This window comes from Poeciliopsis prolifica, unplaced genomic scaffold (genome assembly GCF_027474105.1).
Source record: "Poeciliopsis prolifica strain line A6 unplaced genomic scaffold, Auburn_PproV2 SCAFFOLD013, whole genome shotgun sequence".
NCBI classification, from domain to species: domain Eukaryota; kingdom Metazoa; phylum Chordata; class Actinopteri; order Cyprinodontiformes; family Poeciliidae; genus Poeciliopsis; species Poeciliopsis prolifica.
Window position 1 is genome coordinate 7,418,467 of NW_026562388.1, and position 15,617 is coordinate 7,434,083.

The 15,617-nt window shown below is 39.8% G+C and overlaps 1 protein-coding gene across 8 annotated transcripts in view; it reads right to left on the bottom strand.

The window, feature by feature from the left end:
* Window positions 1-3,275, bottom strand: part of myt1lb (myelin transcription factor 1-like, b) — a 111,825-nt gene extending 108,550 nt beyond the window's left edge. For 6 of the 8 annotated variants that reach the window (XM_055038325.1, XM_055038329.1, XM_055038324.1 and 3 more), the window contains exon 1: window positions 2,361-2,651. The gene's annotated coding sequence lies outside the window, so the exon portion shown is untranslated. Of the gene's footprint in view, window positions 1-2,360; window positions 2,652-2,680; window positions 2,877-2,909 lie in introns of those variants that run through there. The other 2 variants (XM_055038319.1, XM_055038322.1) reach the window with 2 other exon arrangements.
* Window positions 3,276-15,617: the final 12,342 nt, after the last annotated feature.

Below are 15,617 nucleotides of genomic sequence, written 5' to 3' on the forward strand. Positions count from 1 at the left end.
TAAAGGAAAAATAGCTGCAGAGGGGTAAAGTACAATATAAGCCATCCCACAGCAGGGAGCCATGATCATCAGCTCTGCACTAGAGAGATTCAGTGGTGTGGAGCTTAAAGAAGCACAGTCAGGAGCTGCATCTAGTTCACCAGCAAGTCTTACTCTAAAGGACTAGGAAGTTTTCCACTGCATCTTAGGTTCATTCCAGGCTGACTAACATTTTGTTTGTCTTTTACAGAAATTATTTTGTAAAGCTAATAAACTGAATATGTAAATATGTCTCTTCAAGTTTAAATATGTCTGCTATTAGATGTTACATCACAATGGTGATTAAAAAGAAAGTGTGTGGGGGTTAGAGATCCACCGATCTGACTTTTCTCGTCTCAAGCCGTTTTCTGTCTTACAATAAACTAAGAAAAGTTAACTAAAGTATACGTTGTTGGTTGATGTTCCCACCAGAAATGGGGGTGGTTTGTAGTTTTGGTGCATTCAACAAACATGGAAAAAAAAAAGATTTTTCAGAAGTAGACCTGAAGTCCATTCGGGAGGGAAAAGTGGCCAAATCTGATAATCAATTCTCTGGCAGATTGGTACATCACTAATGAGGATCATACTCATCTTAAATGATGGTCTTTTTCCAACCAATTCGATGCTAATCAAACAAAAAAGAAAAAAAATGTCCCAGTGGCTTCCCCTTCATTTTCTTATTTTGTAATTCAGTTAGTTTTCTTATAATAGTAATATTATAATAATAATATCAGTGAATGCACGCAGCAGCGGATAAAAATATTCCGAAAATTTATTTTGTTGAAAAACAGCCTCTCATGCTTTATTTTATCATGTATTTACAGTCACATTAAGTCAAAGTGCTCAGTCATGCCAGACAAGTAGACTTATAATGCTTCTCACCATCTGACCCATCCTTGTCAGCTGCATAAAGGGGATCCCCAGGAGGCTTTTTACTGCTAAAGGACTCTGCACTTTTCCTCACAGTAAGGGAGAACAGTGCGTCTTATAACCCAATGGTTCAATCTTGCACTGAGTTTCCTCCTTGCTCCAGCTCTAACCAGACCGTTATGATTAACAGGGGCTGGGTCCGATTGCCGTTATTCCACAGCAAGGGAGAGAAAGAGAGATGAGCAGAAACGGCAGGGAGGGAGTTCCTGCGACGTCGGACCTGGTAAGACCCAGGTAGCGTGCTTTCCCACTATAATTTAATCACATTCAGCTGTCTGCTTGTCCTTGGCTCAGCTCAGCATAGCACATCAGGCACTGCGGTGGCACAAACACGAGCATTCCCAATAACAAGCAAGACATCGCCTTCCTCTCTCATCTTTTAAGAAGATCCCGGAGAACACGGCTTCACAGCAGCTCATGTCAGTCTCTGTACACACATGGAGGGAAACTGAGCTAAACACACCAACAATCATTGTTACGGTCTGATGAAACAGTGGTGAAAACATTACCTCAACACGTAAAGAGTCTTGCCTACGATTTAATCGAAACTCCAGGTAAAATATTACTGAAACCATGAAAAAAGGATAAAATTCTTTGTGTATCGCCAGAAGTCTCCAACCTCTTTTCTACGCTGTTTGTTGACATAAAGAACACTTAGTTGGGCGCACTTTGTGCTCAAGCATTGTTATGTGTCCTGATAGAAAAGAGGCAAGTTGCATTGCATCTGTACTGTAAATACCACCTACAGAGCACACACAACATCTGCACTGTACTTTCTTTAGGACTAACTCCCAAAACAAGCACAAAACAGAGACAAAATGGACTGGTGCATGAGGTATTCCAGCCATGTAACTCAAATACAGAGCCTGCTGTTATTTGAAGTCAAACAGTTTCATTTAAACTATTTTTTTTCAACAGTTTCCTCTTTGTCCAACTGGTTGGTTTATCTCCAGCACTTCAGATGCACAGGCTTGCACTAAAAGTGACTGAAAACTTAAGGAATTTGCACAATTTTAAACAATCAAATGTTCTAAAACAGAATAATTTGCTCATTGGTATTTTATTAGTTCTTAGCAGAATTTTAAGAACTTGATGACAAGAAAAGCTCATTCTAAGTTTGGACTGCCAGAATTACCCGCACCAGAAGAAGAAAAACTTCTAGAAGTTCTCTTTAAATCAGCACCAGTATCATCAGAATTTGACTGCCATAGATTGACAAAGACATTTTCTACTTTTAGAGCACAAATCACCGTCAGGAGCTGACTGTTCCCATGAACTACAAGAAACCACATACAACAATTCCAGACTAACAGACAGCACATAGAAGGACAAAGTGTGGTAAGCGGAGTCCAGTATCAGCAACAACAATGGAAAAGATGCAAAATGCCATGAGCAAAGCAGAAGGTACCTACCAACTGCAGTCGTGTCTTTAAACTTTCACTCCTCCTCTGCTATTATTTCCCTTTATTTCACTCCCAGTGAATTCCCTTACTGAGCTCACTGCAAAGTTCTGCTCTCCTCTTGCATGCAAATAATTTTTCACGACTTGAGAGATGACTGTGGGAAGGAGAGAGAGCAGGAGAGAGAGAGAAGGAGAGAGTGTGAGCGGAGGCAGAAAGGATGACAGAGGGGCGGAGGAGTGGAGATAATGGTTGGGAGGCAGACGACCAATGGGCCTGGAACCTAATGGGGAGGAAAAGGGAAAAAAAAAAAAACAAGAATCAGGACACACCAATGAGGCGCAGCCTGGAGAGGGAGCACAGTCCGGAGGAGAGGAGACTGAGAGAAAGAGGGAGCTCGCATGAAGAGATAGAGATAGAGGGAGGGAGAGAGAGAAGAACCGTGCATAGAGGATGAGCACGGCAGGAGGAAAGAGGCAAGAATCCCAGGCGAGATGGAGAGGCTGCAGATCAGAAAGAACAAAAAGAAAAAGACAGAGAGGAAGGAAGGAGCTGACTTACCCGGGTACAGCCAGTGGCATCCTTCATACACTGCCTTCCAGACTCCACATACACATTCACCCACCCGGTGATAGAGGCGCACGCCGTGCTGCCGCTGAGACCAACCAATAGCAAAAACAACAAAGGAGAGGACTGCCAGAGCCGACTGGTATACCCTAAAGCAATTGTTCCTGTGCGCGTGTGTGTATGTGTGTGTGTCAGGGGGAGAAACTGGGAGTGTGTATGAGCATGTGTTTGTGCAGAGAGGGAGAGACAGCTGAAGGAAGCTAAATCGCTCCGTTCTTGGTCCTATACAAGCTGAACTGCTTCCCTCCTCTATCTAATGTATATCTGGCTCTTCTCTGTACACTCGGCATGTATGTATCCTCCAACACTCTCCCGCCCCTGCGCTCCCTCTGCCTGCTAATGCACCCTCCCTTCCCCTTCTCCCTCTTATACATTTATTCAGGGCTGCAGACTGTCTGCTCTCAGAGTCAGATCTTCCCACGGGGAAGAGATGGAGGGGAAGGAGGGAGGGTAGAGAGTGAGGGAGAACAGAGGAAGGCTGGAGACAACACTGAGCCATGTGGAACATTTTCGATGCATTCATTTAAAATGCACACTTTTGTATGATAAATCAGGTTCAGTTTGGCTAAAGTGCATAATGTTAAGACCAGAGTGAAGAAATCCTCCAGAAGCAGCGCAGAAAAATCAGAAATGTAAGAACTTGCAGGAAAGACAACTTTCAAAAGGAAAAAAAAACAAATCTAGTGTAGACAAGGCACAAATCACACAGAAAGTTGCCAGAGCAATGATCTGAGGTTAGCTATAGGCACAGGCAGTAAAATGCTATCAAAAGTGTTCCTTGGACCTTTTTATATTTTCTCATGTAACGAACACAAACATAATTTGCAACTATAATTTTTTGGGTGTCAACAGAAAATTGTTGTGATATGTGAAAGTTTTTAAAACAATTTAAAGTGTGATGTGCATATAGTGCTTAAAGTGTTTGCAGAACCACTTTTCATGACAATTAACAGTGCAAGACCTTTATGTTTTCATTTCTGCTCAATCTTCTATTCAAAATAGCTGACGCCCAGTCAGATTTAATGGATAGCTTCTCTTTACATGAATTTTCAAGAAGTTTTTGCCCTGTATTTAGCTCCATCCATCTTCCTTTCAGCTGTCCTGCTTGTTGTCCTGCTGAAGGAAAGCGTTCTCACAATATGATCCTGCAATTAGCAGTTTCTCAGTGGGCATGGTGTGTTAAGGGTACTGATTTTCCATGTCACATACCATTTTGCATGTAGGCCCACAATTTTATTTTTTGTTGTTCCACATGTTTGCTGCGCCCCTTACATAACGTGTGGCAATTTCTAACATTTAATAATTTTGTTTAAATTAATTGTCCATGTAGGATATATCCCTGAAGTAGACAACTAATAATTGTCCTGTGAACAAATTCTTCCATGTGAATCTTTGCAGCCACAACAGTTTTACCATGGAGCTACTTCTTTTTAAGTTACATTTGGCTGGCCTTTCAGCTTAGGTGGTAGCAACAAATAACACATATAATATTTTACCATACAAATTATTACATGTGTTAAAAAGGTAACTATGCACATCATTTTGTTACCTGTAGGATGAAACAAGTTGTTGGCAGTATCATGCTGTGGAGAGGCTCTTCTTCAGAGTGGAAGGGAGGCAGGCCAGAGTTAATGGGAAAATGGAATACAGGACAATCTTCAAAGAAACGCTCTTGGAGAATTAAAAAAAACTGAGAACACAATGGAAATTCACCAAATTGTCAACACGTTGCTATTTTTGTGAACAACAAACATTAAAAATATTTGTCTAGCTGTTTTATTTCTTTTAAAAGCAACTGATGACAATGAAAAGCAGGCATTGGAGTAACTAAATGATGGGGGAAGCACAAAAACATTAATTAATCCAGGTACAATGTGAGAATAAAACTACCAACTAACCAATCTTATAAAACCCAGCTACTGTGACATATTTGGCTTCATTCAGGCTGCTGAGAGATACAAGATGTAAACCTAAAGAAAGTCTCCGGTTGATTGCTGGCTTGCTGTTAATTAACGCCCTCCGTCACCAGCTTCTTAACTTCGAGGCTGGCTGAACACCAGAACTGAAGAGTAGAGAAGATGAATGAGTATTGAAACAGGCTATCTGCAGCCATGTGTTCAGCGATGAGCCCCGCTCACAAAGCAGGGGACGCTGTTTACAATATAATCGTGCTCGAACCATAAAGAGAGTGACATTCATGTGCACTCTCATGTGAACGAAAATGGGAATAACGAGGCAATGATTTCCATATTTACTCCGATTTACCAACGCAGGGAATGCTAATTTGATCCCTGAGACATCGTCATAATTAGATTATAAATTAGGTTCATTTCTTACCGGACAAGAGGTGCTAATTCATTCATGTTCTGATTGTGAGATGGGTACTACTGAAAATGCAAAAGCCCTCCAGGCAGAGGTGCATATTTGGGACTCCTCACTCGGTTCAGATAAGTAATAACATTTTCAAATGAAGTCCCATAAATATTCAGATTTGAATCCAAAAACATGGGCATATGCTCCTCATACCGCGAATAGGAAGCATATTGTTTTGATGTTCATCATAACAGTAAACAAATCAAATGCAACTCACAATGTTTTACAGAACCAACAAGCTCTGCTCTCTCCAGGAACACTGCCAGGCAGCTGAAGAAGGCATGATAAGTACTCCTGTGGGTTGGGACACAGGCACCCTCAGGGCATTCAATATTACCAAATTCTAATTTTTATTTGGCTATGTTAATGCCAATCAAACACAATTAATTTGCCCTACTGTCTTAAATAAACAATTGGGAGGATTGGGCACAACCCAACAAACAGGGAATACTGTGGTTAATCTGTATACATTTGGAGATATCAGCTGGAAATAAGAGTCTATTCAGAACCAGAGGTATGAATAATACAGCAGGGAAGAGCTGACTGTTAGAAATGTAAAGGTAGCTTTTCATTTTCAGGTGCAAAAGTAATTATAGAGTGAACAAAACCTGCCGTATGAAACTTTTACGAAAATATGTTATTTGTTAAAACTGTCATGATGTGGTGATTGTATGGGACAGGTGATCTGTAAAAAAAAAAAAAAGTTTATTCATGACAGAGAGACAACTGACCTTTCCAGGAGAACTATTTATCCACTGTCATTGGTAGCCATGCTAACTAGCCTTAGCAATCATGGAAGGCTCCTTGATGAAGCAGCGCAGCAGAAATCTGTCATATCCGCATGAGCGAAATGCGGCTTTCTTGCTTAAGCTTTGAGTAACAGCTAAAGACGAAAGTTGTATTTCAGAAGCAAATAAAGCAATACGTTGAACACTGTTGTCTTCTAAATATAATGGTTTTTTAAGTTTCCATGGATTCCCAAACGATCTTGAATTAAGAAGGCGGTGGCTTGTAAATAAATATTCGTCGCAACAAGTAAAAGCTAACGCCGCCGCACAGCTAAGTTTCCAGCCTTCACTCCGGATCAGCTTCTTCAGCCTAAAACTACCCGTGGGAGAAAGGCGGTAAATAAAGGAGCCGCCCCTGTGTTTTTTTTTTTATCTCCATACCACTTATAGAGCCTGAGAGAGCAAGTGTATGGGAGCAGATCAGATTCAGACAGCCGAGCAACTGATCCGCTTGTACACACTGCTGTAAACACCATCCTATTTGAGCTCTTCACGAGAAGCATGCAAATGTAATAAAATTAAATAACCTTACGAACACGATCATATTTTTCTAAAAGCAACAACTTTGAACCAGAGAACTGTCAGCTGAACTCAAACTCTGACACCAGTGACCTTGTTGTGTTTCCTCGTGCTTCAGAAGCAAAAAGAAATTGTCAGGAAATATTGCCTACTAGCATAAGCTAAAGTTAGTGTTAGCCACAAAGTTTAATGAAAGTAATTCTTACCTTCGAATATATAATAACGAGGCATACATCTTAAAACCGTTCTCCAGCTTACTTGTTGGGGCTTTGGATCGAGGTACATCATTAGCATAACCTTGGACAAGCCTTGCTAGCACCTAGTGTAAAATGCCATTTTCAATAGACCGGAAGCGACCGAGCCGTTTGTTAGTGACATCTAACGTTAGGGTGTTTTTTCGCCATCGACTGGAATGTGGACCAGAGTATCTCACTTTTTGAACTTAAAAAAAAAGATATTCTGTGTATTTCAAATACTTTTTTTTTGTTATTGCAAGTGTGTAGCCAGCACACTCAAACCCTTGTTCACTTCAACAGAGTACACACTTCATGGAGGGTCATAGAGTGTAGTGTAAGTATTTGGTCCAGGCTTATGTGTGACAGCAGGATCATAGGGGAAGCCAGAGGAGCTTGACTTTTCAAAAGATTGTCTGGCTTATAGTTTACTGTCACAACATTGTGATCATTTTAACAAATATGTTAAAAAATATATATATATATTTTAAATAAAAGTTACTGCAGTCGTGACTTCTAAAAATCCTATTTTGGTATTGTGGAACTTTGTGAATGTATTAACCTTTTCTGTATTTTGCAGTAGTTATTTGGAGACTTTGGGAGGATTGATAAGATAACCTTATATTGGTTACGAATGAAAATCCATTTTGGTTAAGCAGATTTGCAAATAGATGAGTGTTAAAATTCATCCTGCAAATACAACACGCAGAATAAATGGCTACTCGGAAAAGCTGAATGTTAAGGAAATGTTTTCAACCAACATAACTATTTTTTAAAAAATCAAATACCCCTATGATTTAGATTAGAATCAAAGTTATTTTGGTATGTTTAGGAAAATGGTATGTCATATTAAAACTAATAATAACATTTTACAACTGTTTGAACAATCTATGCTTTAAATATGGTTGTAAGCTAAATTGTATATCTAAAATTATTCAAATTCACTGAGAGCAAAGACCAAAAGGGAGGATCTGAAGCAAGCGTCAAAGCTGCAATGAGGAGGATCGGTGCTTGTTGTTGAGCTTAGAGGTGTTGATGCTGCAGAGTGGAAGCAAGCGAGCACTAGGGAGCTGAAAGAGTGGGGGAGGAAGAAGCCTGTTGTGTGTTGAGACTTGAGATGATAGCATGGAGAAGGCCTGTTGTTCAGTGGGACTGAGGGAGGAGAGCAGGTGGGGCGAGGGGGAGGAGACGGAGAGACGAGTGTAAGGGGGAGAAGAGGTAGTATTGCTGGTGTATTGGGAGTAAGAAAATGAAGGAACAACAAGCTTCAGCCTACGTATGTAGTGTGTGCTTGTGTGTCATTGAGAGAGAGAGAAGGAGAAAGAGAGAGAAAAACAGAGCGAGAGAGAGATACTTGGGTCTCCCCTATGGGATGACAAATGTGCCAGACATAAAAGACCATAGAGCAAAGAAATCCACAGGGAGCCTCTGTACCTGTACACAAGCACATCTGCACACAGTAGCAGCAGCAGACGACAGAGGCTTCAGGGGATAAACACACCAACACATGCATACAGACTGTGCAGGACTACATTTGCACTCACAAAATCAAATTTCTCCATTTGAAAATTACACTTATACTCCTTTCTATGCTTGTAAGTATCTAATTCTGGAGCATCCAAGCAGTTTCTTTAGGGCTTTTATTTGGAAAGAAAGTTACTTTTCTAAAGAAGGCAAAATGCCTGCAACTTCTATAAACTTTTTATGTGATTATCTTGAGATTCCAGGTTGACTGTTAAGTAATTTCAACATAACTAAAAGGGTTATGTCTTTTGTACAGAAAAAATAACTAAACATAACAAACAAAATTTACTTCCCAAAGATCAGGAGATGATCAGTGCTAAGATGATGGTTCTTGTGTCACTTCGGTTTAATCACAATCTTGACTTGCAATGTTTTGATCAATGACAAATACTCCTTGATGTGACATTTTCAGCTTGACTCCATGCATGCACAAGGAAAAAATACAAACCCAGGCCAGAATTTTAACCCAGACTAATGGGTTAAAATCCTACTGCTGCTACAAAACAACAGCAGTAGGATATCCACTATTGTTCAACCCTAACCTTATACATCTAAAATATTTTATTTTCAAAGAATTTGATTTTGTTTGTATTTGTTGATTTTTTTATCCCATTAAATCTTGACCAGGTTGAAAAATCTACAAGTCATCCACAGCTTAGAGTCAATCAAAGTTTTTTGTTTGTTTTGTTGTGTTTGGTTCAGTTTTTTTAAAGGATCCATTTCAAATAAAAGGATGCAAAAAGTTTCCATTATTTATCTTCACCAGTGTGGCAAGGGCTTTTGAAACTGCAGAGCATCCAGCAGGTGAGCGTCCATCTATCCATTAGCTACACCCACTTACCCTGAAGAGGGTCAGGGGGTTACAGCCTGTTCCTGCTGACACTGTGCGAGAGGCGGACAGCACCCTGGACACATTTCTGGTCCCTCACAGGACTAACATACATTCAGTCAGGCATGTACGCTCACATCTAATTTAGAAGTTCGAGACTGTGGGGTAGAAAAAAACCCACACAGGTGCATTAAAAGGGCCATAATTTGTTTTAAGCAATCCATTGTGTTGTCTGCAGATGAGAAGTATTCAACAACTCCATTTTGATACAAATACTTGCAAAAACAGTGTGTTTTCTAGAAGTAAAAGAGAAAACATGTTTTTGTTTCTCAAGGGTTGGAAAGCTTGTCGAAAGGATGCAACGTTGGTGATTTGATTTCAACAAAGTTTTACAGAAAAAGGATTAATTCTTTGTCTTGGCCTGCTGAATGTGGCAAAGACAAGATTGTGACATAACTGACTTTGCATTAAAACATAATGAAATGGTTTCTACGTATCTGATAGGACACAGCATACCATAAATATGCATAAATCCAGATGTGAGAACCCCAGCACATCGTTGGAAATGCACTGCTTTCTGTATCTATGTATATGTTGGCTTTTGTATGTGTTTAACCCTGTAATATGCCAGACAAACTGGTTATATGGTAATATGAAATATTTTATATCCATGTGAAAAAATGCTGCAGCATGAGTGCTGCAGATCTCACATATAAAAATCTGTCAAGGTTGAAATCTAAAAGAATTTATTAAAAACATTTTCATTTCTGCATCCTTTTTAACTAGTCTGATAAAGATGACAGGTAGGATTCCCAGAAAACAACGCTCTTATACTTTCCCATCGTTTTTGTCACTGGGAGGCCTTAAAAACACATGGACAGGTTTAGAAACGCTCTTAAGCCTTGGAATATTATGCATAAAACCAAACAAAATGTGCTTGTCAAAGTGGCTTACAAATGAGACATTGCCATTGAAGGTCTATGGAACCTTCGATGGCACTTGGTATGGAAGCTGGCTACCTCAGCTTCCATACCAAGTACTTTTGGGGTAAGTGCCTTGCCCAAGGACACTTGGACATGTGAAGTGAAATGAGATTAAACATCAAGCCTCAGGAATATCAGAAAACACATTCAAGCACCTGAATCCCAGCTGCACAAACACTTTACCTTCAAAATCGGCCTTATTTTAAGGTCCATAACTATTTTCACGACATCTGGGCCCACAAGAACACACCCACATACATTTTCTGATGTGAAAATATGCAGCTCCACATGCAATCACAATGGCAGTTTCAAATACACACACAGGCACAGCCACATGCTTATGTTAATTTGAAATCATCAACACGAGAACAAAGGCATGGCAAGAGGGCATACATAAACATTACGTGTCCGCAGATTATGCAGACACATGCACACATCTGAGCTCTAATAAACACTCAAACACACACATCCACCCCATTTGCCTCATTCACAGAGGTAAGACCACGCATCATTTCACCCTCTCACTCTCTTTCTCTCTCAAGTCCCCAAATCCATGGCATATGACCTTCTGTGGGACAGATAAAGAATGTGCTTATCAGTCATGCAAATGAGGCTGAATTCATTTTCCACAACAGATGGCCCCATAGATAATGATGATGGAGGAGAGAAAATTAAATGTCTCTCGCTCGGTGACCATGGCAACCGCGCCTCTGCGGCGTAATATCAATAATAAGTGTGCCGCATAATAAGGTTGTCAGTCCTGTGAATCAAAACCTCCCATGATGGGACAGATCGAGAGGAATGGGGGGGGTGTCTTGAAAAGTTTGGCTGACACTCTACAGAGGTCTGGTCATTTCAACTTTTTCTCTCTTTTCAAATCTATCCACCTCTTTTTACGCTAATAGTTCTGGCAAGAGTTTAAAAAGTGATAAGTGAAGCTTTATTTGTTGCATATTATTTCTCTGTCACTGCTACTGCTATGATTGCTTCACTGGAAATGAGCATGCACAGAAGCAGCTAAATATTCCAAGGACCCTTTAATGTTTTTCAGCTGTTTAACTGAAACACTGCATCAGCAGGAAGTCTTCAAACCCCCAAATCCCCAAACACTGGGGACCTGCAAGCTAGAGGAAACCATGAAAGGACTGATTGCAATCACGATTGTAAGAATCTGGTAATATGCAAATGGGAACAGGAGAATATACAGGATTGCAATAACAAAGAAAATTTTGGTGTGCAAATTACAAACTGAGAACAAGAGGGAAAAAAAACAGGAACCACAAAGTACAAATGCTCAAAAAACTTTAGCATAGCAGATCTCAAAATTTCATTCTCAAAGGTCCAAGGTCAACAACCCAAACAACAAAGAGATGAACAAATTCCTCGAAACGCCCTCCTTTTATTAAGGAGAGTGTTTGGAGAATGGTCATTTGTGCGGGGCTAGTGGTGTGTGGGTGAATTTGTATTGGCTTTTGGGGGGTGGAGCTTTCCTGGTGGGCTGTGCCCCTATGAGTGGGAGATACATGCCAACTGTGTTTGGAGACATGTGTTTGATGTTTGTGTGCTGGTTGGTTCTGGCCATGGGGTGTGTGTATGTATGGAGTGCATGTTAGGGCTTGTGGGGGTGGGAAGTTCATGGAATTGGCCCTGGAGCTTGTTGAGAGGTTGGAACTGTTTAATTGTGGAGCTGCTCTGGTTTGTCAGCTCATTTGGACCATGGGGATTTTTGTTTTGGGCCCTTTCTATGGATGGGGTCAGTCTCTGGGGTTTTTGGGCTCCAGTCCAGAATGAAGGGGGCCACCTCCTTGGACCCGGGACTGATTGCTCCTCTGGGGTATCATTACATGGACCTGGGAGCATAGCTTGTGCATGGTGTCCATTTTTGTTTGTATTTACTTTAAGTCTGCGTGTGTGTGAGTGTTGGCGTGTATGGGTATGAGGTTAGGAACATGTGATTCTGTCTGTGTGTGCTTGTTTTTGTCTATTAGGCTGGACCTTGGGCTGCCCCCTTTCCATCTCGGGTCACCCACCATATGTGGGGTCTATTTTCCCTTGTCACATTCCCTGCCAATAGTGGCTGTTGCCTCTGCCTGCTATTGGTTCTCAATAACCAGGGCTGGTGTTTACCAGTTCACTCCTGGTGACTCCTTCACAAGGACTTTGCATTGACTTCCATTAATTGTTCATATAATTCACATGAGCATGCTCTAAAAATAGGGTTAAAGTCTATAGCTAAGTTTTCAGAGTAAGGTCAACTTTTCATTTACATACTTATCAGTAATTATACCTATTCTTAGAAACTCTATTTATCCACAAATTTGATGTTTTTAGGTATCTTCACCTCAAAATGCTCACAAGAAAGAAAGAATCATGCCAGAAAAAGAAAAACACAAAAGCCAAGACAAACACAAGCATCAGAAGGTCTTTTGCTTTTGCATTGCAAAAGTCTGAAAATTTATTTGAGGAATATTGGTAAAATCTAATTGTTTTACACCTAGTTGTGACTATTACATAGGAAAGGATTTTTAGTTGTGAATATGCAAATTAGAAATTATTTGACTGCTTATTTATGAGTCATAAATAACAAGAAAAACTTTCAGTGTGTGATCGGGACAAATTGTCACCAGGGCTGAGTTACTGCCCTGGTGAAGTTTTACTTTCCCCCAAAAATTGAGAAAAAGTACATGGATTAATGCACTTTGTACGCTAACATTACAAAACTTAAACACTGAGAAAAATGTAAAAGTCTTAGAGATAAAGCTGACGTAGCTTATTAAATGCTGTTTTAACTCTATCCTACTCACTGCTGACAAATCAACCTCGTGTTTGTTTGACAGCACCAATAGATTACTTACGTCACTTTGTACGTGTATTTGACACAGCTGCTTCTCCAATGTTCCCAAATGGTTTAATGTGCTGGGTTTGAGGCGACAGATTACAAAGCAACAAAACAATCTTAGTTCAGGACCATATTTGATTTGTTAAAATATGCAAATTTTCAACAGTGGAGCTCCAATGTTTTTGCTTAACTGTTAGCCTAATTACAGAGCTGATTTATTTTACCCATTATTTCATTTCAAGCCCCAGCATTGCCAATCCTGATAAAAACAGTGATTGTTACAGAAGCATGAACATGAATGAAAATTTGAGCTTACACTAGACTAGTCTAACTAATCTAATCAAGAATTGTTAAAAAAAATAGTGATAAACATTAGGTTGATTTTTGCTCTGCATGAAGTTGCATTAGTTGGCTCTCTTGTCCAGCTGGACAAGATGTTTGCAAAGTGAAATTTAGTTTTTCTTGTCCAGCGGGTATACATGTGGCTAATAACCTTTCAGCAGTTGACCATCAAACAACTCTTGGGAAGGGAGTTGTCAGTTTGACTACTTGGTCTCAAAAAATTTGCACAAGGTGCATTTAGCGTCATTGGTAATCATTGATGACAGTGGTCTTTAATACTTTTTTGCTGCTTACGGAATAGATCCCAAAAATATATTCACCATTTTCTCATCTAGACAAAAGTATATCAGCCTTCATATAGTTTCAGAAACATTGCGAGTCATTCAAGACTAAAACACAACAGTCTCTTTTGTCCCCATGCTGTATTCTTGAAGCTATAAAGAATCCTTTCTGTTATCCAGTGAATGAAGATTGTCACAGCAATGGTAAAAGTTGTTTGCTGTGGATCTGCTGCAAACTGTGTACTGCTTACAACCTTACTTAAATATACAAATCAATAGACATACATTTTTATACTGTTTGCACTAAATTCATAATGTAATAGTCACACCAAGATCCAATTAAAATATAGATTGAATAAACATGAAAATCAGTTAACCGTTTTTTGTTTGTTTCAGAATAAAAGGTGAAGAATAAGAACCACTGTGACCCTGCAAAGATAAGTGGATACAGACAATGGATGGATGTCTTTGTCTGATTATTTCAAAGTTCTTAACTTCAAATCTATAAAACTCTGTCAGATACTGTGGCAGGATGTCAGCTCTTCTACTGTGCGTGTGTTCAGCTTTAGTTCGTCCAAGTATTATAGTATTTGAACTGCTATGATTAAACATCATCTATAAAGGGAAACAAAACAATAAAATAGGATTCTAACACTGAAAGGAATCTCCAAAGCAGATGGGAACTCAAGCATCATTTGCGGCGAATGACCTGTACTTGTTTGGTGTTTTATCAAGTCCAGAGGACCCCAAACCACTTCACATTACATTGAGTCACTCAAACATTTATGCACACATTCACATGCTGATCGTGGTAAGCTACTGGATTATAGCCACAGCTGCATTCTCCTACACCATTGGGCCCTTTGACTGGCCAGCAAAGCCAGTCAAGTGTCTTGCTCGTGGACACAACGACAGAGACAGATTGAACCAGCAATCTTACAGAATAAGATTCAACCAATGACACTACCATTACCACTGTTTAGCCCGTTGTGGTATTCTCACAGTGTATATGTGTAACTTTTCTGTCACCCAGTTCCCAAAAAGGAGAAAGAAAGCAATTTTATAAGAGTCCTAGGTGCATAAACATCTGTTTCCTTTAACAAGCTCCAAAATCTGCCAACTATAAACTCCATTGATTTAGAATATAAACTTCTGTGATACAAAGACCACCTCAAGATGACAGCTATCACGTGTCTTCCTTCAGAATCTTGAAATAACAGCTTTGTGAGTTCTGAGTGAGAGGTTCAGTGACTCAGGCTGAGGAGTTTCACAAATCCTTTGTACATGCAAAAAGCCACAGAAGGTCAGTTCCATAATTTTGCCACCATCTGTAGCAGTGTTAAGACGTCTGACTTTTCTGTCTCGCCGCACCCAAGAACACCAAATAACAAGATGAAGGGCACTTTCAGACTGACCCCAGTCCTCTGGGGATAATATGTACTTGAACGTCATAGGTTTTACTTGCAAGAGAAAACCATGCTGCTTAGACATCAAACTAGTCTGCTATGTTTCCAATGTATGTAAGTACACTTTTGCAATTTTTTTTTTACAGCTGAATTTTTATTTATGGTCTAGATTAAAACAAGACAGCACAATAACCTTGCAAAGTTATAAAATCCTCTCTTAAAGCCCCCCCAAGCCTTTTACCACCTAGTTGATGTTTCTCCGTGGTCCTTTAAGCGCTGCAGCCTCACCAAGGCTGCCGTAATTTTGGAGCCAGATACCTTTTTTATTTAAGCCCATGAACAACCATTTAATTTGTGGAAGCATTTTACCTTTTCAAACCACACACAATTAACAACTGATATCAAAAAGGCAAGACAAAACCTTATGTGACAAAATCAACAGGATGACACTCATTCTTTGTTCAAAAATATTTGCAAACCATAAAACTGATCATACGCTCTTGGATTTAACTTTTTCCTGTTGGT